This window comes from Dendrobates tinctorius, unplaced genomic scaffold, assembly GCF_039654945.1.
Source record: "Dendrobates tinctorius isolate UK_male_01 unplaced genomic scaffold, ASM3965494v1 ptg000103l, whole genome shotgun sequence".
Taxonomy (NCBI): Eukaryota; Metazoa; Chordata; class Amphibia; order Anura; family Dendrobatidae; genus Dendrobates; species Dendrobates tinctorius.
In genome coordinates, this window is record NW_027361771.1 from 12,997,316 (window position 1) to 13,024,176 (window position 26,861).

The window sequence follows — 26,861 nt, forward strand, 5'->3', positions numbered from 1 at the left end:
ATGTGGAGTGGGGCTCTGCGGGTGGAGGTCGGTGCTGGAGGCCCCATTATTCTCTATGTGGAGTGGGGCTCTGCGGGTGGAGGTCGGTGCTGGAGGCTCCATTATTCTCTATGTGGAGTGCGGCTCTGCGGGTGGAGGTCGGTGCTGGAGGCTCCATTATTCTCTATGTGGAGTGTGGCTCTGCGGGTGGAGGTAGGTGCTGGAGGCTCCATTATTCTCTATGTGGAGTGCGGCTCTGCGGGTGGAGGTCAGTGCTGGAGGCTCCATTATTCTCTATGTGGAGTGCGGCTCTGCGGGTGGAGGTCGGTGCTGGAGGCTCCATTATTCTCTATGTGGAGTGTGGCTCTGCGGGTGGAGGTAGGTGCTGGAGGCTCCATTATTCTCTATGTGGAGTGCGGCTCTGCGGGTGGAGGTCAGTGCTGGAGGCTCCATTATTCTCTATGTGGAGTGCGGCTCTGCGGGTGGAGGTCGGTGCTGGAAGCTCCATTATTGTCTATGTGGAGTGCGGCTCTGCGGGTGGAGGTCGGTGCTGGAGGCTCCATTATTCTCTATGTGGAGTGAGGCTCTGCGGGTGGAGGTCGGTGCTGGAGGCTCCATTATTCTCTATGTGGAGTGCGGCTCTGCGGGTGGAGGTCGGTGCTGGAGGCTCCATTATTCTCTATGTGGAGTGCGGCTCTGCGGGTGGAGGTAGGTGCTGGAGGCTCCATTATTCTCTATGTGGAGTGCGGCTCTGCGGGTGGAGGTAGGTGCTGGAGGCTCCATTATTCTCTATGTGGAGTGCGGCTCTGCGGGTGGAGGTCGGTGCTGGAGGCTCCATTATTCTCTATGTAGAGTGCGGCTCTGCGGGTGGAGGTCGGTGCCGGAGGCTCCATTATTCTCTATGTGGAGTGCGGCTCTGTGGGTGGAGGTCGGTGCCGGAGGCTCCATTATTCTCTATGTGGAGTGCGGCTCTGCGGGTGGAGGTCGGTGCCGGAGGCTCCATTATTCTCTATGTAGAGTGTGGCTCTGCGGGTGGAGGTCGGTGCTGGAGGCCCCATTATTCTCTATGTAGAGTGTGGCTCTACGATTCGTGACCCCCGTCACGTGACGAGGGGGGCCCACAGAGTCTGAACTGCCCCGGGCCCTGGCTACCCTTAAGCCACCCCTGAGTACAGTCATAGATAGACCATTATTTTTAATCTTTAAAGATTCCATAATAACAGGGTCTGTACCAGAGGATTGGCATATGGCAAATGTGGTGCCAATATTCAAAAAGGGGACAAAAACTGATCTTGGAAATTATAGGCCAGTAAGTTTAACCTCAACTGTGGGTAAAATCCTGGAGGGTTTTCTAAGAGATACTATACTGGAGTATCTGAAGAAGAATAACCTCATGACCCAATATCAACAAGGGTTTACGAGGGACCGTTCCTGTCAGACTAATCTGATAAGCTTTTGTGAAGAGGTAAGTTCTGGACTGGACCAAGGGAATGCAGTGGACGTGGTGTACATGGACTTTTCAAAAGCTTTTGATACGGTGCCACACAAAAGGTTGATACATAAAATGAGCACAATGGGGATAGGGGAAAATATGTGTAAGTGGGTTAAGAGCTGGCTCAGGGATAGGAAACAAAGGGTGGTTATTAATGGAGCACACTCGGATTGGTTCACGGTTACCAGTGGGGTACCACAGGGGTCAGTAATGGGCCCGCTTCTTTTTAACATATTTATTAATGACCTTGTAGGGGACATAGAGAGTACAATTTCAATATTTGCAGATGACACTAAACTCTGCAGGGTAATCAATACAGAGGAGGACAATTTAATATTACAGGAGGATTTATGTAAACTAGAAGCTTGGGCTAATAAATGGCAAATGAGCTTTAATGGGGATAAATGTAAGGTCATGCACTTGGGTAGAACAAACAAAATGTATAATTATGTGCTTAATTGTAAAACACTGGGCAAAACTGTCACTGAAAAAGACGACAAACTCACATTTAGTGGCCAGTGTCAGGCAGCGGCTGCAAAGACAAATAAAATAATGGGATGCATTAAAAGAGGCATAGATGCTCATGAGGAGAACATAATTTTACCTCTATATAAGTCACTAGTGCGACCACACTTAGAATACTGTGTACAGTTCTGGTCTCCAGTGTATAAGAAAGACATAGCTGAACTGGAGCGGGTGCAGAGAAGAGCGACCAAGGTTATTAGGGAACTGGGGGGTCCGCAATGCCAAGACAGGTTATTACACTTGGGGTTATTTAGTTTGGAAAATCGAAGGCTTAGGGGTGATCTTATTACAATGTATAAATATATGCGGGGACAGTACAAAGACCTTTCTAAGGTAAACCTATGGGAAACCAAAACCGCTGTGCAAATGCAGCGGAAAATTCCTCACAGATTTGCTGCTGCAGTTTTCGTTCCGGGACAAAACTCTCTCTCTCTCCATCTCTCTCTCTCTCTCCTTCCACAATCCGCACAGCCCAAGCTGCACAAGATTCTGCATCAATTCCGCTGGACAAAGGATGGGAAACCGCAGGAAAACTGCATGCGTTTTACCCTGTGGCTTCTGCCAAGCGATGTGGATTTTTATGCAGAAAAAATCCGCAACGTGTGCACACACCCTAATGGTCTTTTTACTCTTAGACCTGTGATAGGGACAAGGGGGCATCCTCTACGTCTGGAGGAAAGAAGGTTTAAGCATACTCACAGACGCGGATTCTTTACTGTAAGAGCAGTGAGACTATGGAACTCTCTGCCATATGATGTTGTAATGAGTGATTCCCTACTAAAATTTAAGAAGGGACTGAATGCCTTTCTTGAAAAATATAATATTACAGGGTATATACACTAGTTTCCTTGATATTGCGTTGATCCAGGGAGCTAGTCTGATTGCCGTATGTGGAGTCGGGAAGGAATTTTTTTCCCCAATGTGAAGCTTACTGTTGCCACATGGGTTTTTTTTGCCTTCCTCTCGATCAACATGTTAGGGCAAGTTAGGATAGGATATGGGATGAACTAGATGGACTTGCAGTCTTCCTTCAACCTTAATAACTATGTTACTATGTTACCTTTAATACACAGAACAGGAATGAATAGTGGGATCATCACGATCAATGAGCAATAAAACTATCACATCCCTCATCTATAAATGTGTCTATATAATGCTTTAATTCATGGTTTTGCTTTATAGAACTACTGACCTATCATAAATGAAAATAGGAAGTTTCTTCCTATGTACATTAAAGGGAATCTGTCAGCAGGTTTTTGTTATATAATCTGAAAGCAGCATGAGGTAGGGGTTGAATCACAGATTTCAGTGATGCCTCTCTTATCAAGCTCCATTTTTTGTTTGCTTGCACTGATTGTTTTAGTACAAGGACCTTAATAATATTATAGCAAAGGTGGGATTGACTGCTCACTAACAGTACAAAATTCTCACTAGGCACAAGGACACAGCAGCGCATGCCTCCTGGTCCGACTCTGCCTCCTACTGTAAAAAGCACCTCACTGTCTATGGACGTTATATATGGAGAGCCTGGTGTGGGTGGGGTTTTCGTTCTCAGCTCTTCTTCATTGCTAAATCTAAAAGCTCTGACTATCAGAACGGCTGCACCCAGTAAACTAAGTGATACATCATTGGATTCAGCTTCTCTTTGCCTACATTAGGATGCTCTAAGATGAAGTAGCAAAAACCTGCTGACAGACTCCTTTTAACCTCTTCATCCCTCAAGACTTTTTTCAACTTCATGACCAGGCCATATTCTGACCAGTTTCAATCAGAGGTAATAACTCTGAAACGCTTCAATGGATCTCACTGATTCTGAGATTTTTTTAGTGACATATTGTACTTCATGACAGATGGAATATTTGATTGATCTGTGTTGCATTTATTTGTGAAAAAAATTGGAAATTTGGGAAAAAATTTAGAAAATTTTGCAATTTTCAAACTTTTAATTTTTATGTCCTTAAATCAGAGAAATACATCACAAATTTTTTTTTTAAAAAAACTATTGATGAACGAGCACTAAAATGCTCGGGTGCTTGTTGCTCGGGTCGAGCACATTGGAATACTCGGGTACTCGACCCGAACAGCGAGCCCAATGTAAGTCTATGGGAAAACCGAGTATTTTTACCACGAGTCCCCCAGGGGTCCTTCTAAAGTCTAAAAATGTCTGAAAATGATGGAAAAAGTCCTCATATGACATGGGAACATCATGAGGAATGCCCCTGGAAGCATTTCTGACTCTCAGGTCACAGATGTGAACAATGTTGTCAGAGTCTTGCGCCTTGTTTACAGGCACCAAAAAAAAAATACAGAAACGAAACCAAAATGGATTTTCCTGGCAAATATGTTAAGGAACATCTTTTCCAGGGTAATGACTTTTATATAAGACAACATAATTAACCCGAAACAAAAATGTTCCTCCACCACTTGGGTTATGTTCACACATACTGTAGCATTTTTTATGTGTTTTTCAACTTTAGCATTGCTTTCAACAAAGACAAATGCATTCAATGGGAAATGTCATTTTAACATATTACAACGAGCCTCGTACATATTACAACCTTCTTTGGCCATGTGGTGTGGTACACATTATCAGACACATCATGTTTCATTGACGAAGGAGGGACTCTAAAAGTCACAAAGTCTATTTTTAGAGGTCCATCAACCGGCTATACTTTGTTGTTCCCATTATTAAACATTGGGTCTCTTATACTGTTATTGTGTATGCAGTGAGTGGCAGGGCTGCCCAAAATTTGGACGCACCCCAAAAACCCATTGAACAGACGTCATGCATGACCACATGCAACCATAGTTCCCAGTATTCATTTGATACTCCCATCTGTTTGCTTATCCATTGAATTCAAGGTCTGCCATGCACCAAAATTACATGCACCGAATAAGCCTTTGAACCCACATACTGGATGGCCACAGGAAAGGCAAGTTCACATTATTCATTTAGTACTCTCATACTGCTTGCTTATGCATTGAATGCAAGGTCACCCCTGCGCCAAAGTTACACCCACGCTAATAAGTCTTTGAAGCCACGTACTGGATGACCACAGGAAAGCCAAGTTCACTTTATTCATTTGATACTTCCATACGGTTTGCTTATCCATTGAATTCAAGGCCTGCCCTGCACCAAAGTTACACGAACCCCAATAAGTCTTTGAACCGAGGTACTGGATGGCAACATGCAACCAAAAGTTCCCAGTATTCATTTGGTACTCCCATAATGTTTACTTATGTATTGAATGCAAGGCCTGCCCTGCACCAAACTTACACGTACTGTACTTCAATAAGCCTTTGAACACACGTACTGGATGGCCACATGAAACCAAAGTTCTCATTATTCTGATTTTTTTTAAGTCACCTAAAGTTTGCCCATGAAGTGAATACAAGGTCTGCCCAAAATTTGCACACACTCCAATCCCCCAAGGAAGAAATGTGGAGGATGGTCTCCAAAAATGTTTTCCCAGTTTACAGGAGCGGGTCTCCTATACTTGTAATGCCCATACACTAAGTGTATGGACAGACAAAAATTTCCCCCTGGGGGGTACACATCAACCTACTGTGTAAATATTTTTTTACGGCCATCATAAACACCCTTGCAAAAAACTATATTGGCTGTTGCATCATGGACCACAATTACCCTGGTGATCTAGTGGTGGTGTCGAAAGAGTGGGTCGCCCTCACTGGCTTCACCCAGGGCTGTGGGGTACTCGTTACCGGGCTGGTGTCAGGGGGATGATGTGTCACAGCAGCGGTGACCTGGTCCGTGGCCCTGGGCCCCAATATCAATGGCGGTGATGTTTGTAGTGTAGTTTATATGAAAAGTTTGTGACGCCACCCGTGGTGTTTGGCAAGTAAGATGGTAAGCCAACGCTGCGTGCAGATCCACTGGGACTGATGGTGTGATGCAGCAAAGGTGGTATAGCTCCCCACAGGTAGAGCTGTAATCCCAGGGCAGTGTAGGTGCGATGGAGGAGTAGGGACACCGGATGGTGTAGATGTTGATACCCAAATGTAGCGGTGCTGATGCGGGAATGAATGGAGGACACCAGAGCTTACAGTTTCAAAGCTTTACTCACAGTTCGTAGTGCACACAGGTGCCTGCTTCAGTACCATGTCCTCCGGGGCAGAGGCCCAGCCAACCACCAGGCAAGATAGGACTCTCCCCGCCAGCACCCTGCCAACATGTGCCTTCCTGAACGACTCCTCTATTGCGCCTTTTAGTATGAAGGGCTCCAGTACCGTGGTTCTCTGAAGTTCCTCCTGTCAGATGTTCCTAACAACTCTCACTTGTATGACAGACAGCTGTAGCCTGCTTCAGGGACTCCCTTCTCCTGAATTCCGGCTCTCTATCATTTTGTGTCCCAAGTCTTTGATGGGAGTAGTGCATTTACAGCCAACTACTCCACCGGTGTCTGCTGCAGAACCATAAGTGTCCATACAACCTCGGGGACTGGGCCCCAGGCTTGCGCTGAGAACCTATAGGCAGGGTTCCTATCTAACCCACTCCTCCTCTCTGGCGACTGAGCCTCAGGGGCGCCACAAGAGACATGGAGGATGGCCTACTAAAACTGTTTTCCCAGTTTACAGGAGCGGGTCTCCTATACTTGTAATGCTAAGTGTATAGGCTGAAAAACATTTTCCCCAGGGGGGGCATCTCAACATAGAGTGTAAATATTTTTGGACGGGCATCATAAACACCTTTGCAAAAATTTCTAGTGGCTGTTGCATCACGGACCACAGTCACCATTGTGATCTAGTGGTTGTGGATGATGAGGATGAGAAGGAGGAGGATAGCAGCAAATATTCAAAATCAGGAAGCGTATACCCATTTGTGGGTGTGAAGAAGTGCATGGGAATATATCTAAAAAAAAAGATACTGGATTTGAGGTTAGGTCTCACTGTTATCATGTGGTGGTGTACAGAAGTCTGGCCCAACCCAGCTCTTGTTCATTTTTATAAGAGTCAGCCTGTTCTCATTTTCAGTTGACAGGCGGATGTGGTTATCAGTTATAATTCCACCAGCGGCACTAAAAACGCGCTCTGACAAAACGCTAGTGGCAGGACAGGACCTCCAAGGCGTAGAGAGCCAGTTCATGCCACATATCCAGCTTTGAGACCCAATAATTAAAAGGCACATAGGAATCTTGGAGGACGTTGGTACTGTCAGCAAGGTACTCCCTCACCATCTTCCAAAACTATGCACTCGTTGTGAGAGTACGCCGTGCCTCATGACCACTGCAATGAGAGGGCCTGATTAAACTCTCCCAGAACGTTGTCAGTGTTCCCCTGCCTCTGCTGGATTGGAGTTATGTCTCTCTCGCCTGTACTCCTTGGTTGTCCAATGAACTGTGACCTCTGCCGCCAGCATTTTCAGATGGGAATTGTTTTAATAATTCTGCAGCAAGGGCCTTCTGGTACTGCACCATTTTAGTACCCCAGTCTACCTCTGGAAGAAGAGATTGAAAGCTCTCCTTGTAGCGTCGGTCTAGAAGTGTCACAAACCAGTAATGACTGTCAGCCAAAATTTTTACAATACGAGGGTCACTGGAAAGGCAGTAAAACATAAAGTCAGCCATGCATGGCAGACTGCTAACAGGCAAGACTTCCGTGTCCTCAACAAGAGGACGATGGACCATTATCTCCTCCTCCTCCTCCTCCCAGTCCTCAGGCCATCCATGCTGAACAGATGGTATGACAGTTGTGCTTGTAGTAACGTCTATAGCACATGAAAGTAGCTCCTGTTCTTCCTCATTGTCAACCAATCCACATTGGGATGACATGAGGCAGGGCTGTGTGTAATCACCCTGTATGCTTCCTTGCTCCATCTCATCGTGCTCAGCCTGCAATGCCACCTCTTTGATTGTGAGCAGAGTGCTTTTCAGGATACAGAGAAGAGGGATGGTGATGCTAGTAATGGCGCCATCGCCGCTCACATCTTGGTGGACTCCTCAAAGTTTTGTAGGATAGTACATAGGTCTGACATCCATGTCCACTCCTGAAGTCTTATGTGTGGATTCTGAACTGAATACCCATGGCCTTGTTGATGCTGGTAGTCAACAACTGCCCTCTTCTGCTCACAAATCCTTTCCAACATGTGTAGTGTTGAGTTCCAATGTGTGGATACATCACACACCAGTGGGTGAGCCGAAAGCTGCATACATTGCTGAAGCATGGCAAGGGCGGTGGAAGCTGGAACTTTCTAAAATGGGCACGCAGGTGGCATACTTTGACAAGCAGATCCGGCAGCTCAGGGTAGTTTTTGGGAAACCGTTAAACAATGAGGTTAAGCACATGGGCCAGGCATGGTACGTGTGTGAGGTCGCCTCGCCTCAGAGCCGCCACCAGGTTCCGGCAGCCATTGTCACACATGACCATGCCTGGTTGTAGGTTCAGTGGTGTCAGCCACACATCTGCCTGCTCTTTCAGAGCTGCCAACAACTCTTCAGCATTGTGCGGTTTGTCACCTAAGCATATTAGCTTCAGTACAGCTTGTTGACACTTGGCTGAGGCAGTGCTGCAGTGCTTCCAGCTGGTGACTGATGTGGTCATTTCAGAGATGTTGGCTGAAGAGGAGGAGGAGGATGAAGTGCAGGAGCTGTAGACTGTGGGGGCAACCCTGATTGATGTAGGGCCCGCAATCCTCCGCTTTGGGAGGACGTGTTCCATTCCATGGTCTGACTGGGTTCCGGCTTCCACTATGTTAACCCAGTGTGCTGTCAGTGAGATGTAGCATCCCTGCCCACAAGCACTTGTCCAGGTGTCTGTGGTTAGGTGGACTTTCCCAGTAACAGCATTGTTCAGGGCACGGGTAATGTTGAGGGACACCTGCTTGTGTAATGCCGGGACGGCACAGTGGGAAAAATAGTGGTGGCTGGGGACCGAGTACCTTGGGACGGCCGCCGCCATCAGGTTGAGGAAAGCTTCCGTCTCCACAAGCCTAAAAAGCAACATTTCGACCACAAGCAGACGAGAAATGTGTGAATTTAGTACTGTGGCCTGTGGGGCGTTGGCTGCGTATTTCCGCTTGCGTTCTAATGACTGGGGTAAGGATAACTGAAGGGTGCGCTGGGATAAGGACATGGACATGCTTCATGATAATGGTAGTTGAGTGTGCGCAACGACAGGTGCAGGGCAGGAGGTATCTTCGCATGCACTGTGGACAGGGGATTGGCTTGCATGCACAACAGTGAAAGAAGCAGTGTTTTCACCCACAGACACTGTTCCTGGAGCCTGGGGTTCGGCCCACAAAGTCGGGTGCTTTACTGCCATGTGCCTGATCATGCTGGTGGTGGTCAGGCTGTTAGTTTTGCTACCCATGCTGATGCGGGCATGGCAGGTGGTGCAAATGGCCTGTTTGGGGTTATTGACAGAGTCTTTAAAAAACAACCAGACTCTGGAAGACCTAACAGTTGTACTGCCAACTTCCATCGTGTTGGTGTTATGAGTAACGGTTGCCCACCTTCTGTCTGCGGCCACCACACTGCTTCTTCCTGCCTATTGGGGTGCTATGCCTCCCTCCCCCTGTGTGTGGCTGTCCTCGCTCTGCATGTCCTCCAGCCAGGTTGGGTCAGTTACTATATCATCCACCACCTCGGCTTCCACTTCTGCACCCTGGTCCTCCTCCTGACTTGCTGGCGATTGTGTCTCATCATTGTCCACCTTTTGTGACTCTTTACCACCGTCACCTTCGTGCGACTGTGGCTGCTCAAATATTTGGGCATCGCTACATGCGATCTCATCTTGCCCCGCTTCAAGTGGACAGGGCTAGGGGCCCGAATCTATAAATGGATAAGTGAACAGCTCTTCAGAGTGTCCAAGTGTGGGATCAGTTGTCTCTGGGCACTTGGCATGGTGGGAGGAAGGAGGATCAGGGTGAGGAATATGCAGTCCAGACTCACAGTTACTCAGACTTGACCATGTGGAAGACAGGGTGTGAGTGGTGCTGGTGGTGGTGGCAAACTGACTGGAAGCATTATCCGCTAACCAACCAACAACCATATCACAGTACTCTGGTTTCAATAATGATGTCCTTGTAAGGGGGTGAAGCATCAGAAGAGCAGAGGGGGAGTTGCCTTCCTGGCTCCGTGCCCGGATCTATCGAGCAGGTCATTAGGTTCCCTGAGGGATGCTTTAGGGGACGGGACTGTCTCCAGGAACAGGAAGAGGGCAGGTCTGGGAGCGGGAGAATTGCGTGGGCTTTCAGGTGAGCCGTGCAGGGACGGGAGCGGAGAGGACGCTGACACAGGGAGAGGAGACAGGTGCAGTGACTGAACACTGAGGGACCGCAAACACAAACGGTGAGCACTGAGCATGAGTCCGAGTACGAGAAGCCTGTCACTGCACCGTTTGCAGGGCTGGTCGCTCCCCTCCTTGTAGAGACTTTGTCACACCGACAGACTGCGTACCTTGACAAGATGCTCCCCTGCAGAGGAACTCTATCTTACCCTGAGACGCTTCCCTGTGACCAAGCGACGTACCATAACGAGTCACTGACCGGCCATGAGAGACTGTCCTAGGCAGAGCCCCTGACTCTGGCAAGAAAACGCCGACGTCTCAGCAGAGGGAAGGACTTTGAGTACAGGGGGATACCGCCATCCTCATACCCCCTGGGCTCCCATGTTAACCCCGCATATTCCAGTTGGACTATATCCAGGATCCCAGAGACAGAGGACAGCAAGCATCGCTTGTGCCTTGGTGCCTACGTTGGAGAAGAGTGATTTCTACAATCAAGATCTCTGAGAACTGATAGGTTTCCTCCCCATAAGACAATAACTTTCTTAGTGTTTGAACCCCTTAGATTTCTCCAGTTCCTATGTAATCTGTTTTACTGCATTTGCTCTGTTATACTGTATGTTTTACCAGCATTATTCCCTGTAAATAAACCTCCCCTTTTACTGTTGGTCTGCCTGCTCCGTGGTGACATATATTCTCCTGCTCGTTATTACATCCTTTTGCAGGCCCCTAGTAATTGGGTCATGAAGGTTGGGCGAGAAGATGTGGGTGTTTGTTGTGGCACAATTTCAGCTTGCCCACGGCCTCGGCGTCTGCATGCACCATTGCCATCACGACCACTTCCCTGTCCCTTGCCGCGCGCCTTGTCCATTTTAAATGGACTACAATATTTTCCATGTTCACTACAAATGGCTGAATTGGGAGCGAACTTGTATGTGATCCGTGTGCAGGAAAACCACACTTTAAAATATCTGGACTGTAGGTAAAAATTTATTTTTTGTTATCATACTGGTGTCAATAACTAGAGTAAGACACAGCAAAACCAGTAGAATGAAGGCCTGAAATGCCACAATTTGTAGCCCACAGATAGATCTGGCGTCTGACGGAGTTACCACACTGTTCAATATGTGGCCTGTATTTATTAGGGCTGTCACATTGTAGACGGATCATCTTTATTCTCATTTGCACAAGGAAAGACTAGAAGCAACGGGATGAAACTGAATGGTAGGAGACACAGAAGAGACATTAGAAATAACTTTTTGAGAGTTAGGGTGATCAATGAGTGGAACAGGCTGCCACGAGAGGTGGTGAGTTCTCCTTCAATAGATTTCTTTAAACAGAGGCTGGACAGACATCTGTCTGGGATGATTTAGTGAATCCTGCTTTGAGCAGGGGGTTGGACCAGATGGCCCAGGAGGTCCCTTCCAACTCTACCATTCTAAGATTCTAAGATTTATTTTTTACCCCAAAATAATGTATAGACCTACCATAACAGACAGCAAATACAGTAGAATGGAGGCCTGAAATGCCACAATTTGGAGCCCTCACATAGATCCGGCATCTGAATTTTTTCACCCAAAATAGTGTATCGAACTAGTGTAAGACACAGCAAAGCAAGGTGAATGTAGGTCTGAAGTGCCACAATTTGTAGCTCACAGATAGATCAGGAGTCTGACGGAGATATCACACTGTTCAATATGTGGCCTGTATTTATTTACTTTTTTACCCCATAATAGTGTATAGAACTAGGGTAACAGACAGAAAATACAGTAGAATGGAGATCTGAAATGCCACAATTTGTACCTCACAGATAGATCAGGCGTCTGATGGAGATACCACACTGTTCAATATGTGATCTGAATTTTTTAAATTTTTCCCCAAAATAGTGTACTGAACTAGTGTAAGACACAGCAAAAGAAGGTAAATGTAGGCCTGAAATGCCACAATTTGTAGCCACAGATAGATTAGGCGTCTGACGAAGATACCACACTGTTCAATATGTGGCCAGTATTTTTTTATTTTTTACCCCAAAATAGTATATAGATCTAGGCTAGAGTAACAGACAGCAAATACAGTAGAATGGAGGACTGAAATGCCACATTTTGTAGCCCACAGATAAATCAGGCGTCTGACGGAGAATCCACACTTTTCAATATGTGGCCTGCATGTTTGTTTTTTTACAGAAAAATTCTGTATAGAATTACAGTAAGAGAAAAGGAGAATGGAGGCCTGAAAGGCCAGAATTTGCTGCCCACAGAGAGATCATTCATCTGACGGTGATACCAGACTGTTCAATATGTGGCCTGTATCTTTTTATTTTTTTGCCCAGCTAAATTGTGTCAACAAGTAGGCTAAGATAAGACACAACAAAAAATTTTTACGGATGCCTGACAAGGCACAATTTTGAGTGCAATGATATGTGATCCATGTGGCGGACAAAATACGGTGTAAAATATCTGTCCTGTAGCTAAATTTTTTTTGGCAGCTAAGTATTTTTTGGGCAACAAAATGGTGTCAAGAAATTCTAGAAGACACTCCAAAAAAATTTAACAGTACCACAAAAATGTCAGAAATTTCTGCGCACTCAGATGTGATGGCTGGGATGGGCAACCCCGTTTAAAATAGTTGATAGTTGGATTTTCATGCTGTACTATGAAAAGTCTCTGGCTGTATTCTGCTGTGTCAACAAGCAAATGGAGAAAAAAAAGGGGGCTCTAAATTGCTTTGGAATAAAATAATCAGGAATAAGATGCCAAAAAATTGTTCCTGGCCACTGATACCTCGGGATATATATATATATATATATATATATATAACTAGTATACAGATATACACCGGCGCTACCAATAGACAAGGAGGGCTGCTGGTGCCTAGACAGAAGCTGTGCTTGTTCTGCCAAAAAAGGGTTAAATAAGTAAATAGAGGAAGGCACCGTGCTCACAGGAGGATTCACAGATGATAAAGTGAAAGTGAAAGTCCTGCCTTTCACACATAAGCCAAGCGTGCAGGAGATGAAAATCTGCCACAGCAAAATACACTGATGAATGGTAAAGGACTTGTACAAACTTACCCTAGCTCTGCTGAATGAAGGTGCTGTGCTGATCCCAGTGAATGATCCACAGAAATGCTGGAAAACCAGGTGTGAAGCTGGGAGGATGAAGTGAATGAACTAGCTGACTGGGGTGCAAGTAATGAAGAGAGCTGGGCAGAGCCAGGATAGCTCCGGCTGGTAGCGTCCTGGATGCACAGCTGAGGGGGGCCGACACTGTCCTGCACTGACAGCGTGTGACGTCACAGGCTGAGGCTACGGAGCCTAGCTGGGGCCAAAAACCTACGCGTTTCAAAGCAAAACGCGTAGGTTTTTGGCCCCAGCTAGGCTCCGTAGCCTCAGCCTGTGACGTCACGTGCTGTCAGTGCAGGACAGTGTCGGCCCCCCTCAGCTGTGCATCCAGGACGCTACCGGCCGGAGCTTTCCTGGCTCTGCCCAGCTCTCTTCATTACTTGCACCCCAGTCAGCTAGTTCATTCACTTCATCCTCCCAGCTTCACACCTGGTTTTCCAGCATTTCTGTGGATCATTCACTGGGATCAGCACAGCACCTTCATTCAGCAGAGCTAGGGTAAGTTTGTACAAGTCCTTTACAATTCATCAGTGTATCTTGCAGTGGCAGATTTTCATCTCCTGCACGCTTGGCTTATGTGTGAAAGGCAGGACTTTCACTTTTACGTTATCATCTGTGAATCCTCCTGTGAGCGCGGTGCCTTCCTCTATTTACTTATATATATATATATATATATAGATAGAACAAAATTGAAAAAACAGCAGAAAATAGAAAAAAGATTCGGGTGCAAGCCCTCCAGGTACATACCACATCTCCAAGTAGTCCATCAAAAAAGAAGGCAGCACACCATGTTGGTTTTAAATAAAGTGTTTTTTTAATAGCCCATATGGCTATTTGCTCATGCAGCAACGTTTCGGTTCAATAAGTGTGAAACTTTTTCAAGCACTGATACCTGGGGCTACGGTCAATATATGTAATAGGCAGCAGCAGACAGTAATGGAATGGACCCTCTTGATGTATGCAGTGAAGTATGGCACATACAATGCCTGCCTGCTACTGATATCTATATACCCACATACAGTGGCTGCATGCCTTACACTGATATGTATATACGCACATACACTCCCTGCCTACCTAGCACTGCAATCTATATACCCCATAATTAGTCCTTAGAAGGACTGTTGGTTTAGCTGAATATGTGGATTCAACAATAGTATACCCACACTAACTAATAAAAGCACAAATCTCTCCCTTTCTCAGCAGCAGCTCTCCCTACACTATCTGATTCCGGAGGTGACTGGACCGAGCAAGGCGATGCCAGGTCTATTATAGACCTGATGATGCTGTGTGGCCAGCCAATCACTGTAGTACCACAAGAAAGATGACTGTGGCATTACAGTGTGTGGCACACAATCCCTGCATGTTGACTGGAGCTCTAAAGAGAGGCAAAAATGCAGGGCGGGGACCCGAGCTCCCGCCAATTAATCTCAGAATTGCTCGCTGCTCGCGGAGTGTCGCGATATTCAGGCAAGTACCGAGTAGTGGCGAACATGCTTGCTCATCACTATTAACCCCTTCACAACCTTCGCCGTACTAGTACTGCTCTGCGGGAACTGCATTTCGGCCCGGAGCAGTACTAGTATGGCGGCACAATCACCACGGCCTCACGGGTATGTGACAGTTAACACCCTGCAGCAACACCCACAATCGGTGCTAGCACCGATCATGGGCATTTAACTCCTCTGATGTCGCGGTCAGTAGTGACAGCGGCAAAGAGAAGCATTGTGCAGGGAGGGGGCTCCCTGCGCGCTTCCATTGGAATAACGCGATGCGATCGCATTATTCTGATGGTCTGCATAGAGACTCCTGGCACCAAGATGTCCGCGGGGTCCTTCCGGGTCCTGCAGGGAGGTGGCTTCTCAGTGCCTGCTAAGAGCAGGACCTGAGAAGCCTTCTTCCCTGCCTGTCAGATCGCTGATCTGATACTCAGCAGTGGTAAGCATCAGATCAGCGATCTGACATTATATAGTAATGTCCCATCCTGGGACAATGTTATAAAGTAGAAAAAAATATATTATAATGTATAAAAATATTTTTTTAAAAATACCCAAATAAAGAAAAAAATTAAATAAATATTTTACAAATAAATACATTTATTTATGAAAATAATAAAAAAATAAAAGTACACATATTTGGTTTTGCGCGTCCTTTAAAAACAACTTTACAAAACTGCTCCACTAGTTTACCCCTTCAGGGAACACCGTAAAAAAAAAAAAAAAAAAAAGGCAAAAAGCAGTGTTTTATCAACATTCTGCCAAACAAAAAGTGCAATAAAACGCGATCAAAAAGACGGATGTAAATAAAAATGGTACCGCTGAAAACGTCATCTTGTCCCACAAAAAACAAGCTGCCACACAGCTCTATCAGCAGAAAAAAAAAAGTTTTAGCTCTCAGAATAAAGCGATGCAAAAATAATAATTTTTTCTATAAAAGTTTTTATTGTTTAAAAGCGCCAAAACATACATTTTTTTTATAAATGAGGTATCGCTGTAATCATGCTGACCTGAAGAATAAAGCTGCCTTACCAATTTTACCACATGTGGAACGATATTTAAAAAAACAAAATTCCTGAATTGCTGCTTTTTGTTCATTCTGTCCCTCAAAAATCGGAATAGAAAGCGATTAAAATATGTCACGTGCCCGAAAATGGTACCAATAAAAACGTCAGCTCGTCCCGCAAAAAACAAGACCTCACATGACTCTGTCGGATGAAATATGAAAAATTATAGCTTTCAAAATATGGTGATGCAAAAACTAGCTTTTGCAATAAAAGGCCCTACCGCGCGCCGAAACAGTGGTTTTCCCCCACATATGTGGCATCGGCGTACTCAGGTGAAATTGCACAACAAATTGTATGAAGCAATTTCTCCTGTTACCCATATGAAAATGCAAAATATGGAGCTAAAAAAAATTTACTTGGGAAAAATGTGTTTTTTATTTCCATGGCTCTACACTATAAACTTCTGTGAAGCACCTGTGGGTTCAAGGTACTCAATACACATCTAGATAAGATCCATAAGGGGTCTAGTTTCCAAAATTGTGTCACTTGTAGGAGGGTTTCCACTGTTTAGGCACATCAGGGGCTCTTCAAATGCGACATGGCGTCCACTAATTATTCCAACAAATTTTACGTTCAAAAAGTCAAATGGCTCTCCTTTCCTGAGTCCTGCCGTGCACCCAAACAGTAGATTTCCCCCATATATGGGGTATCATCATGCTCAGGAGAAACTGCGTAACAAAATGTATGGTCCATTTCCTCCTGTTACTCTTGCAAAAGTAAAAAACTAGGTCTAAATGAAAATTTTTGTGAAAGAAAAGTAAATGTTTATTTTTTCCTTCCATATTCCAAAAAATTCCTGTGAAGCACTGGAAGGGTTAGGCCGGAGTCACACTAGCGAGAAAAACAGATGAGTGCTATGGAATAAAAAAAAAAAAAAAAAAAAAAAAAAAAAATCGCACTTCACTCGTTCCAATGTTAATCTATGGGGCAGCTCCCATCATCCGATTTTTTTCTCGCCCGTTTAAACGGGCTGAGAAAATCGCAGCGTGCTGCGATTGTCACCGATTGTCGGTCAAGATTCGCCAATGCAAGTCTATAGGTGCGAGAAAAAATCAGATTACACACTGACCACAAGTGTGACTTGCGAGAAATACGCACCGGCGTCTTTTAACAAAAGCCGGCAATTCATTTTGAGATACAGTAAAATCACACTGACATGTTTAATAAAGAATAGAAAGAATAGATATATACACATAGAATACATAATAATGGGTTATACAATGGGTTAATACAATGTCTTATTGACACCTCTCCATTATTAACCCAGCTCAATGTCACCTTTTAATAGCAAGGTGACATTAACCCATTATTATTAGCCCATTAGCCACTGCTAAAGGCAATGGGAATAGAGAGGCTAAGTGCCAGAAAAGGTGCATCTTATAGATGGGCCTTTTCTGGGGTGGCTGGGGGCAGATTTTTTCTGTCATGTACACCCCTCAAAGTCACTTCAAGTGTGATGTGGTCCCTAAAAAAATGGCTTTGTAAAATTTGTTGAAAAAATGAGAAAATGTGGGTCAACTTTTAACTTCCTAACAAAAAAAAATTTTTAGTTCCAAAATTGTGCTGGTGGAAAGTAGACATGTGAGAAATGTTATTTATTAACTATGTTGTGCTATATGAATCTCTGATTCGATTTCAATAAAATTTAAAACACTATTTTTTATAAGGACCTCCTCACATTTGAATTGACTTTGAGGGGCCTATGTGAAAAAAAGTACCCAAAATACACCATTCTAAAAACTGCACCTCTCAATAAGCTCAAAATAATATTCAAGAAGTTTATTAACCCTTCAGGTGCTTACAGAAATTAAAGCAATGTGAAAGGAAAAAATTAACATTTAATTTTGTCAAAATTTTTTAAATTCAGACCCACATTTTTATTCTATCAAGGGTAACAGGAAAAAATGGACCCAAAAATTATTGTGCAATTGCTTGTGAGTACGCCCAATACCCCATATGTGGGTAAAAACTACTGTTTGGGTGCATAGCAGGGTTCGGAAGGTAAGGAGCACCATTTGACTTTTTGAACGCAAAATTGGCTGTAATTGAGAGTGGACGCCATGTCTCATTTGGAGAGTCCCTAATCTACCTAAACACTGGAAACCCTCCACAAGTGACCTCATGCAGAACATGATGTCAGAACGGGCAGCATGGTGGCTCAGTAGTTAGTACTGCATCCTTACAGTGCTGGGGTCCTAGTTTCAAATCCCACCAAGGACAACATCTGCAAGGAGTTTGTATGTTCTCTCCGTGTTTGCATGGATTTCCTCCGGGTTCTCCAGTTTCCTCCCACATTCCACAGACCATACTGATAGGGAATTTAGATTGTGAGCCCCAATGGGGATAGTGATCATAATGTATGTAAAGTGCTGTGAAATAAGGCCGGGTTCACACTTGCGTATGGCTGGTCTGCGAAGGGCTGTGTACGTCCTCCCTTAAGCTCCACCTACTTATGCACTTCCTCTCTTAAGCTCCACCTACTTCCGCATGCGCCCTGCGTACAGCTCTTTAACATTGGGTACGCAGGATCATAATGTATGTAAAGCGCTGTGAAATAAGGCCGGGTTCACACTTGCATATGGCTGGTCTGCGAAGGGCTGCGTACTTCCTCCCTTAAGTTCCGCCTACTTATGCACTTCCTCTCTTAAGCTCCACCTAATTCCACATGCTCCCTGCTTACCTCTCTTTAACATTGGGTACGCAGGGACATGCATTGCGTTCCCGTGCGGTCGGGGGGCACGTCAAATCGCCGCATGCGAATGCATCTGCATACAACGCATGTCCCTGCGTACCTAATGTTAAAGATAGGTACGCAGGACGACGCAGGACGCATGCGGAAGTAGGCTGAGCTTAGGCGGAGCTTAAGGAAGGAAGTATGCAGACCAGTCTTACGCAAGTGTGAACATGGCCTAAGATAGCGCTATATAAGCTAAGCATAATAAATAAATAAACAAGACTCTGCAAACAGTGATCTTATCCAAGCAAGCTAAGCCAATGAGAAGACAACAAAAGACCTCATAAGACTTCAAGCTGAGAATGTCAACAATATCCTAGCATGCCTACAAGCTTTGCTCAGTCATTTCTTACTTATCTATCTATGCTGTTCCTGTAACTTAAGTCCAATAAACCCCACCCACCAGCACAGACCTGTTTATGGAATCTCAGGCAGCTATAAATGAATAAGATTTATGCTGGGAGGAAATTAACCATGAGGTACCGGACATGTTTGCAGCTATGATAAGACTCTGACATGCCAGGAAGATGTTAATTAACCATATAGAGTGACATGCCAGGCCAGGCACGTCAGAGTGAGAAGATTTATAAGCCGTGCATGCTCGTCTAGGAAATTAAATATGCAAGTTGCCTCTTCAGAGAGGAAGAGGACTTGAACTCTATTGGCACCTACTGGAGGATGCAATCCTAAAATCAATATTAACTCTTTACTGAGCATTGTAATATGTCTTAAATTAACACCAAACCAGAACCTCAATGTCACGATCCATTTTTGGATTCGTGGCAGCTGTGGTTCCACTATAGTTTAAATGTAGCTTTTTTCCTTTCAGGAAAGCAGGGGTTAATGTCAGGCTTCCTTGCTGGCAGCTGCTGGTTTGTTAGGTCAGCTGATGTGGGTGGTGACCACTCCCACCATCCTTTACATAGTACCTGATGCATCAGCTGACTCTTGGTGATAGAGTTATTCTATGGAGACCAGTCTTGCAGTTCTCTGGTGTCAGTGCTGTATCAGCTACTTTTGGAGTTCAGGGTTCTGTTTCCGTGTTCTTTATGATGTTGAGCTTGGCAGTGGAGTCTGGAAGCTAAGTGTTGTGTTTTTCCTTCTCTGTCTTGTGCTTGTCACCATCCTCTGTGTTGTACCATCTGCAATGGTGATGCTAGCGGCCTTGCTGGCCAGTGTACTAAACAGGGCAGTGCGAGGTGACAGTGAGTGACGAGGTTTGTGATGGTAGCGAGGGAAGGACCCGCTTAGGGCATTAGGGGAGTGCAGGGACAGGTTCAGGTTGGAGTTCAGGAGGTGTCACATCCCTCGTTCCCTATCAGTAGGGCCTTCCTCTCCACATTTCCATTCCTTTGTGTGTGTGTCGTGCCATCCGCTGACCGACCCCCTGTGGGATCATAACAATCAATTTACAGACATAATGTTTTAGGGTATTGCCCCTCATCACTGCAAAGTATGAGATCTGATTTGGCAAATCTAGAATGAACCACAGTCTGCTGGATCAAAATTTTTTTTTGGTTTACTCTCTGGAACTAGAGGATTCAGAAGACCCACCAAGCCATTTACATGAGCAACAGTGTGCTACAGAAATTGGACCTCTTACCTTGCAATTGAATGGACATAAAACAACAGTCGGTATTCCACAAGTTCAATATATGGCGGTTATACGAATATTACTGACTAGACATGAGCGAAAACTAAAATGCTTATATGCTCGTTACTCGAACTGAGCAATTTCTAATGCTCAGATGCTCGTTTCGAGTAACGAGTAAAATGGGAGTAAATGGGAAATCTGAGAAATTTTCTGGCAGACCGTAAAAGGAGGTCTGAGGGGCAATGAAAATGGATGGAAAAAGTGCTGAATGGAAGAACAGCATGGGGCAGATCCCTGTAAACATCTCAGACTCCCTCAGACTCAGAATCAGACTCAGATCACTGCTGAGATCAATGGTGTCACACTTTTATTTCAGGACTGACAATAAAAGGACTGACAATAAAATATTCAAAATTGATGAGAGAAAGAAAGAAACATTTTGTATAATGACTTCTATGTAAGGCTAAATTACATAGTAACATAGTTATTAAGGTTGAAGGAAGACTTTAAGTCCATCTAGTTCAACCCATATCCTATCCTAACTTGCCTTAACATGTTGATCCAGAGGAAGGCAAAAAAAAACCCATGTGGCAAACAGTAGGCTTCACTTTGGGGAAAAAAGTTCCTTCCCAACTCCACATACGGCAATCAGACTTGCTCCCTGGATCAACGCAATATTAAGGAAACTAGTGTATATACCCTGTAATATTATACTTTTCAAGAAAGGCATCCAGACCCTTCTTAAATTTTAGTAGGGAATCACTCATTACCACATCAAATGGCAGAGAGTTCCAAAGTCTCACTGCTCTTACAGTAAAGAATCTGCGTCTGTGATTATGCTTAAACCTTCTTTCCTCCAGACGTAGAGGATGCCCCCTTGTCCCCGTCACAGGTCTAAGAGTAAAAAGATCATTAGAAAGGTCTTTGTACTGTCCCCGCATATATTTATACATTGTAATAAGATCACCCCTAAGCCTTCGATTTTCCAAACTAAATAACCCCAAGTGTAATAACCTGTCTTGGTATTGCAGACCCCACAGTTCCCTAATAACCTTGGTCGCTCTTCTCTGCACCCGCCCCAGTTCAGTTATGTCTTTCTTATATGCCGGAGACCAGAACTGTACGCAGTATTCTAAGTGTGGTCGCACTAGTGACTTATATAGAGGTAAAATTATGTTCTCCTCATGAGCATCTATGCCTCTTTTAATGCATCCCATTATTTTATTTGCCTTTGCTGCAGCTGCTTGACACTGGCCACTAAATCTGAGTTTGTCATCCACCCATGCACCCAGGTCTTTTTCAGTGACAGCTTTGCCCAGTGTTTTACAATTAAGCACATGATTATACATCTTGTTTGTTCTACCCAAGTGCATGACCTTACATTTATCCCCATTAAAGCTCATTTGCCATTTATCAGCCCAAGCTTCTAGTTTACATAAATCCTCCTGTATAATTAAATTGTCCTCCTCTGTATTGATTATCCTGCAGAGTTTACTGTCATCTGCAAATATTGAAATTCTTCTCTCTATGCCCCCTACAAGGTCATTAATAAATATGTTAAAAAGAAGCGGGCCCAATACTGACCCCTGTGGTACCCCACTGCTAACCGTGACCCAGTCCGAATGTGCTCCATTAATAACCACCCTTTGCTTCTTATCCCTGAGCCAGCTCTTAACCCACTTACACATATTTTCCCCTATCCCCATTGTTCTCATTTTATGTATCAACCTTTTGTCTGGCACCGTATCAAAAGCTTTTGAAAAGTCCATGTACACCACGTCCACTGCATTCCCTTGGTTCAGTCCGGAACTTACCTCTTCATAAAAGCTTATCAAATTAGTCTGACAGGAACGGTCCCTTGTAAACCCATGTTGATAATGGATCATGAGGTTATTCTTCTTCAGATACTCCAGTATAGCATCTCTTAGAAAACCCTCCAGGATTTTACCCACAGTTGAGGTTAAACTTACTGGCCTATAATTTCCAAGTTGAGTTTTTATCCCCATTTTGAATATTGGAACCACATTTGCCATACGCCAGTCCTGTGGTACAGACCCTGTTATTATGGAATCTTTAAAGATTAAAAATAATGGTCTATCTATGACTGTGCTTAATTCCTGCAGTACTCGGGGATGTATCTCAATCTTTGCTGTCTTGATTTGCTTTTTACAGAATTTATTTAATTTTCTGTATTTATTTAATGCCTCATCACTACCTACTTACTATAATTCTTTAAATGCTTTATTTTTGTCCCTTATTGCTCCCCTTACAGCTCTGTTTAACCATAGTGGTTTCCTTCTATTTCTAACATGTTTATTCCCATACGGTATGTTTTGTGCACAGGTCCTATTCAGGATGCTAATAAATGTCTCCCATTTTCTTTGTGTATTTTTATGTCTCAGGATATCGTCCCAGTTAATTGCACCAAGATCCTCTCTCATCCGCTGGAAATTTGCTTTCCTGAAGTTTAGTATCCTAGTTAACCCTCTACTACACATCTTATTAAAGGATACATGAAAACTTATTATTTTGTGATCACTATTACCCAAGTGACCCTCAACCCTTATATTTGATATGCGGTCTGGTCTGTTGGTTAATATTAGGCCTAGCAGTGCCCCACCTCTTGTTGGGTTCTGAACCAATTGTGAAAGGTAATTGTCTCTCATAGTTGTAAAAACTTATTACCTTTGCTGGAACTCCAGGTTTCGGTTCCCCAATGTATTTCAGGGTAGTTGAAGTCCCCCATAATAATGACTTCTCCTTGAGTCGCAACTTCATCTATTTGCTTTATGAGGCTATTCTCTGTTGCTTCCATTATTTTTGGAGACTTATAGCAAACCCCTATCAGTAATTTATTATTTTTTCCCCCTCCCCTTATCTCCACCCACAGGGACTCGTACATTTTCATTAGATTCATATATATTACCACGCAGGATAGCCCTGTAAACTAACAGCCTAGTCATGGCTCTCGTCCAGCCATGTCTCAGATATCCCCACCATGTCATAATTATGTTCCAGCAAAATAAACTCAAATTCCTCCATTTTGTTGGCGAGGCTTGTGGCATTAGTATACATGCACTTTATGTATCTCTCTGTACCTCTATTCTTTCTTAAATTAATAACTGTTCTAACCCCACCCCCCATGACACCCCCACCCCGAATTTCATTATTTGTGCCCAGGTTTCTATCTGCACTCTCTTCTTCTCCTATAAAAGGAATACCCTCCTCCCCGTCCCTAGTTTAAACACTCCTCTAACCTTCTAGCCATTTTCTCCCCCCAGCACAGCTGCAGTCTCCCCATTGAGATGCAGTCCGTCCCTAGCATAGACCCTGTAGCCAACTGAGAAGTCAGCCCAGTTCTCCAGGAACCCAAACCCCTCCTTCCTACACCAATTCCTGAGCCACTTATTAACCTCCCTAATCTCCCATTGCCTCTCTTGAAACGGATTTAAAAAGTATAATTTAAGTAAACATATTTTTTTAAACTAAAAAAATTGGGAATTTCAGTGTAATTTATGAAGGATGCAAGGTGTGCCAAAAATTAAGGGCTCAGATACACCCTGTTAGACATAAAGGAGGACCTCATACATATTCTGTTCAAATTGTAATGTAGTGGTACTACTAGACTCATAAAGGCTATGTACTAAGTGAAAATCCTGCCACTAATTACAAGAAGGTGTTAGGAGTGGCGGAAGGCACTAAAAAAAAAATAATTAAAGTGCCTTCGCCACTCGGGGTCCACCGTGCGGTGGATGACAAAACTGCTGCTGGGAGAGGCAGAGCACTAATATGCACAGGGTTCTAACTCACCCAGATGCAATAAGGCAAGCCCAGTTAAAGCACACAGAGCTGCAGGGAAAAATAACACAAAATAGTGTCGCTGAGTCTGTTAACAGCACAGGATCTCAGCGGCACACGTGCGGTAGCCGGAAACCGGAGTAGTTAAGGATAGTCACTACAACCGAGCGGACTTACCGTGTACACGTGTGCTCGGCGTCGCAACTGCGCACGCCTGGAAAGGCTGCAACCGAAAATATCGCAAGCGCGATGCAGGACGCTAAGCTGCTGGAAAATGGAGCTTGTGCGCGTTGGCGTTAGCGCAGGTGCTGACAGAATACCACTCACTCACACAGACGTAATAACTGAGGGAAGAGGTTTCTTAATGAGTCAGTCACCAGTCCAAGCATCCGTCACCATTCACACAGCAGCAGTATAAAAATACTAGCGCATGGCAGAATGGCCATGCGCACTTTTTATAGCGTGCGGGACCTGCCTCTAATCTCCAGAGCCCTGAGCTAAGCCAATGAAATCAGGAGCAGGACCTGAGCACCTGACTCCTGAACTCCAATGGGAGCTCGTCCCGTGGGCATGCTCAGAAGCTGAAAAAAGGACTTAGCCTCTGGAGACAAATGTGAGAATCTGGATTCCCGCATAGGCATCATAGAACCCAGATTCCTAACATTACCCCCCTCCTAGGGCCCCCTCCTCCCTGAACCTTCCGATCAGGGGAGACGAGATCGCAAGGTCTCAGGAGGGATACCCGGGAGACAATGGGAGTGGGAGTTTTAGGAGGAGGCCGCCGCGTAACGGCGGGAGTAGCCACACTCCGGGAAGGCTATCCCGAGCACATAGGGTGCATGCCCGAATGAACTTTTTTTTACGTTCCGAGCCCTGTGCGGCCACCAATACGATCCGGCCAGAGACTTCGTGGTCTGCATATAGCATGATGGCCGTCCGCATTGGGCGCGTGTGCCCACGCGAGGACTTTAGGCCGCTGGCAAGGAGGGACAAAAGCCTCGCCTACCTACTCACAATCAGACCATTGCGGGGCGCTGTCTTCCGGAGAAGCAGCGGGTAGATGATGACAACCGCATATGGACTGTTGAGCTGGACATGTCTCAGAAATGGCGCGAGACACTTCCATGGGCTCGGGGGGCGGAACCTCTGGCTCGGGCAGATCCAAAGGCTCAAAAAATTTGGGAGCCGGGGTACCTCTCCGTTTGGAGTGAACTCGCTCCAAACCACGCTCCGAAAAACGGAGGTCAATCTGCGAGGAAATTGAAATTAACTCCTCGAGACTGGTAGGGATTTCTCTCGTGGAAAGAGCATGCTTTACATGCTCCGCTAATCCCTTCCAGAAGACAGGAATCAGAGCCTTGTCGTACCACTCCAACTCGGACGCCAGTGTCCAAAAACGGACGGCGTATTGACTGACTGAGAGTGATCCTTGAGACAAGGAGAGCAGTTGGAGAGAGGTATCATGTGTAACCCGTGGACCAAGAAACACCTGCCTGATAGCAGTTAGCAGATTAGTGGCAGTCCGGATATCCGGGTCACCACGCTCCCATAGTGGCGTAGCCCATTCCAGCGCCTTGCCCAACAGTAGGGATATAATAAAGGCCACCTTGGCCCACTCTGTAGGGAATTGCGCAGCCAGCAGCTCCAGGTGAATCGAGCACTGGCTGATAAAACCTCTACAGGAGGCGCCATCCACAGAATATTTTTCGGGTAACGGGAGGTGGGTAACTGTCGGCGCAAGGGCGGACATGGACATACGCCCTACCGCGTCCGTGAGTGCTTGGACAGCAACATCTGCGGCCTGCGAAGCTGCGAGAGCTCAAGGGTAACCAAGCGAGTCTCGAGCTGTCGCACGCACTGCAACAGTTGCTGCTGATCTGCCATCTCCAGCCAGACCCCGGCGCTAGTATTATGTTAGGAGTGGCAGAAGGCACTAAAAAAAAAAATAATTAAAGTGCCTTCGCCACTCGGGGTCCACCGTGCGGTGGATGACTAAACCGCTGCTGGGAGAGGCAGAGCACTAATATGCACAGGGTTCTAACTCACCCAGATGCAATAAGGCAAGCCCTGTTAAAGCACACAGAGCTGCAGGGAAAAATAACACAAAATAGTGTCGCTGAGCCTGTTAACAGCACAGGATCTCAGCGGCACACGTGCGGTAGCCGGAAACCGGAGTAGTTAAGGATAGTCACTACAACCGAGCGGACTTACCGTGTACACGTGTGCTCGGCGTCGCAACTGCGCACGCCTGGAAAGGCTGCAACTGAAAATATCGCAAGCGCGATGCAGGACGCTAAGCTGCTGGAAGATGGAGCTTGTGCGCGTTGGCATTAGCGCAGGTGCTGACAGAATACCACTCACTCACACAGACGTAATAACCGAGTGAAGAGGTTTCTTAATGAGTCAGTCACCAGTCCAAGCATCAGTCACCATTCACACAGCAGCAGTATAAAAATACTAGCGCATGGCAGAACGGCCATGCACACTTTTTATAGCGTGCGGGACCTGCCTCTAATCTCCAGAGCCCTGAGCTAAGCCAATGAAATCAGGAGCAGGACCTGAGCACCTGACTCCTGAACTCCAATGGGAGCTCGTCCCGTGGGCATGCTCAGAAGCTGGAAAAAAGGACTTAGCCTCTGGAGACAAATGTGAGAATCTGGATTCCCGCATAGGCATCATAGAACCCAGATTCCTAACAGAAGGGTCATCCATACACTCTTCAATACACTAAAAAAATTAAGAAAGTGTGCTTGTGGTACTTATACACTCACAAAGGCTTTGCGCAAAGTGCAAAGCCAGGAAAAAATTATAAGTAGG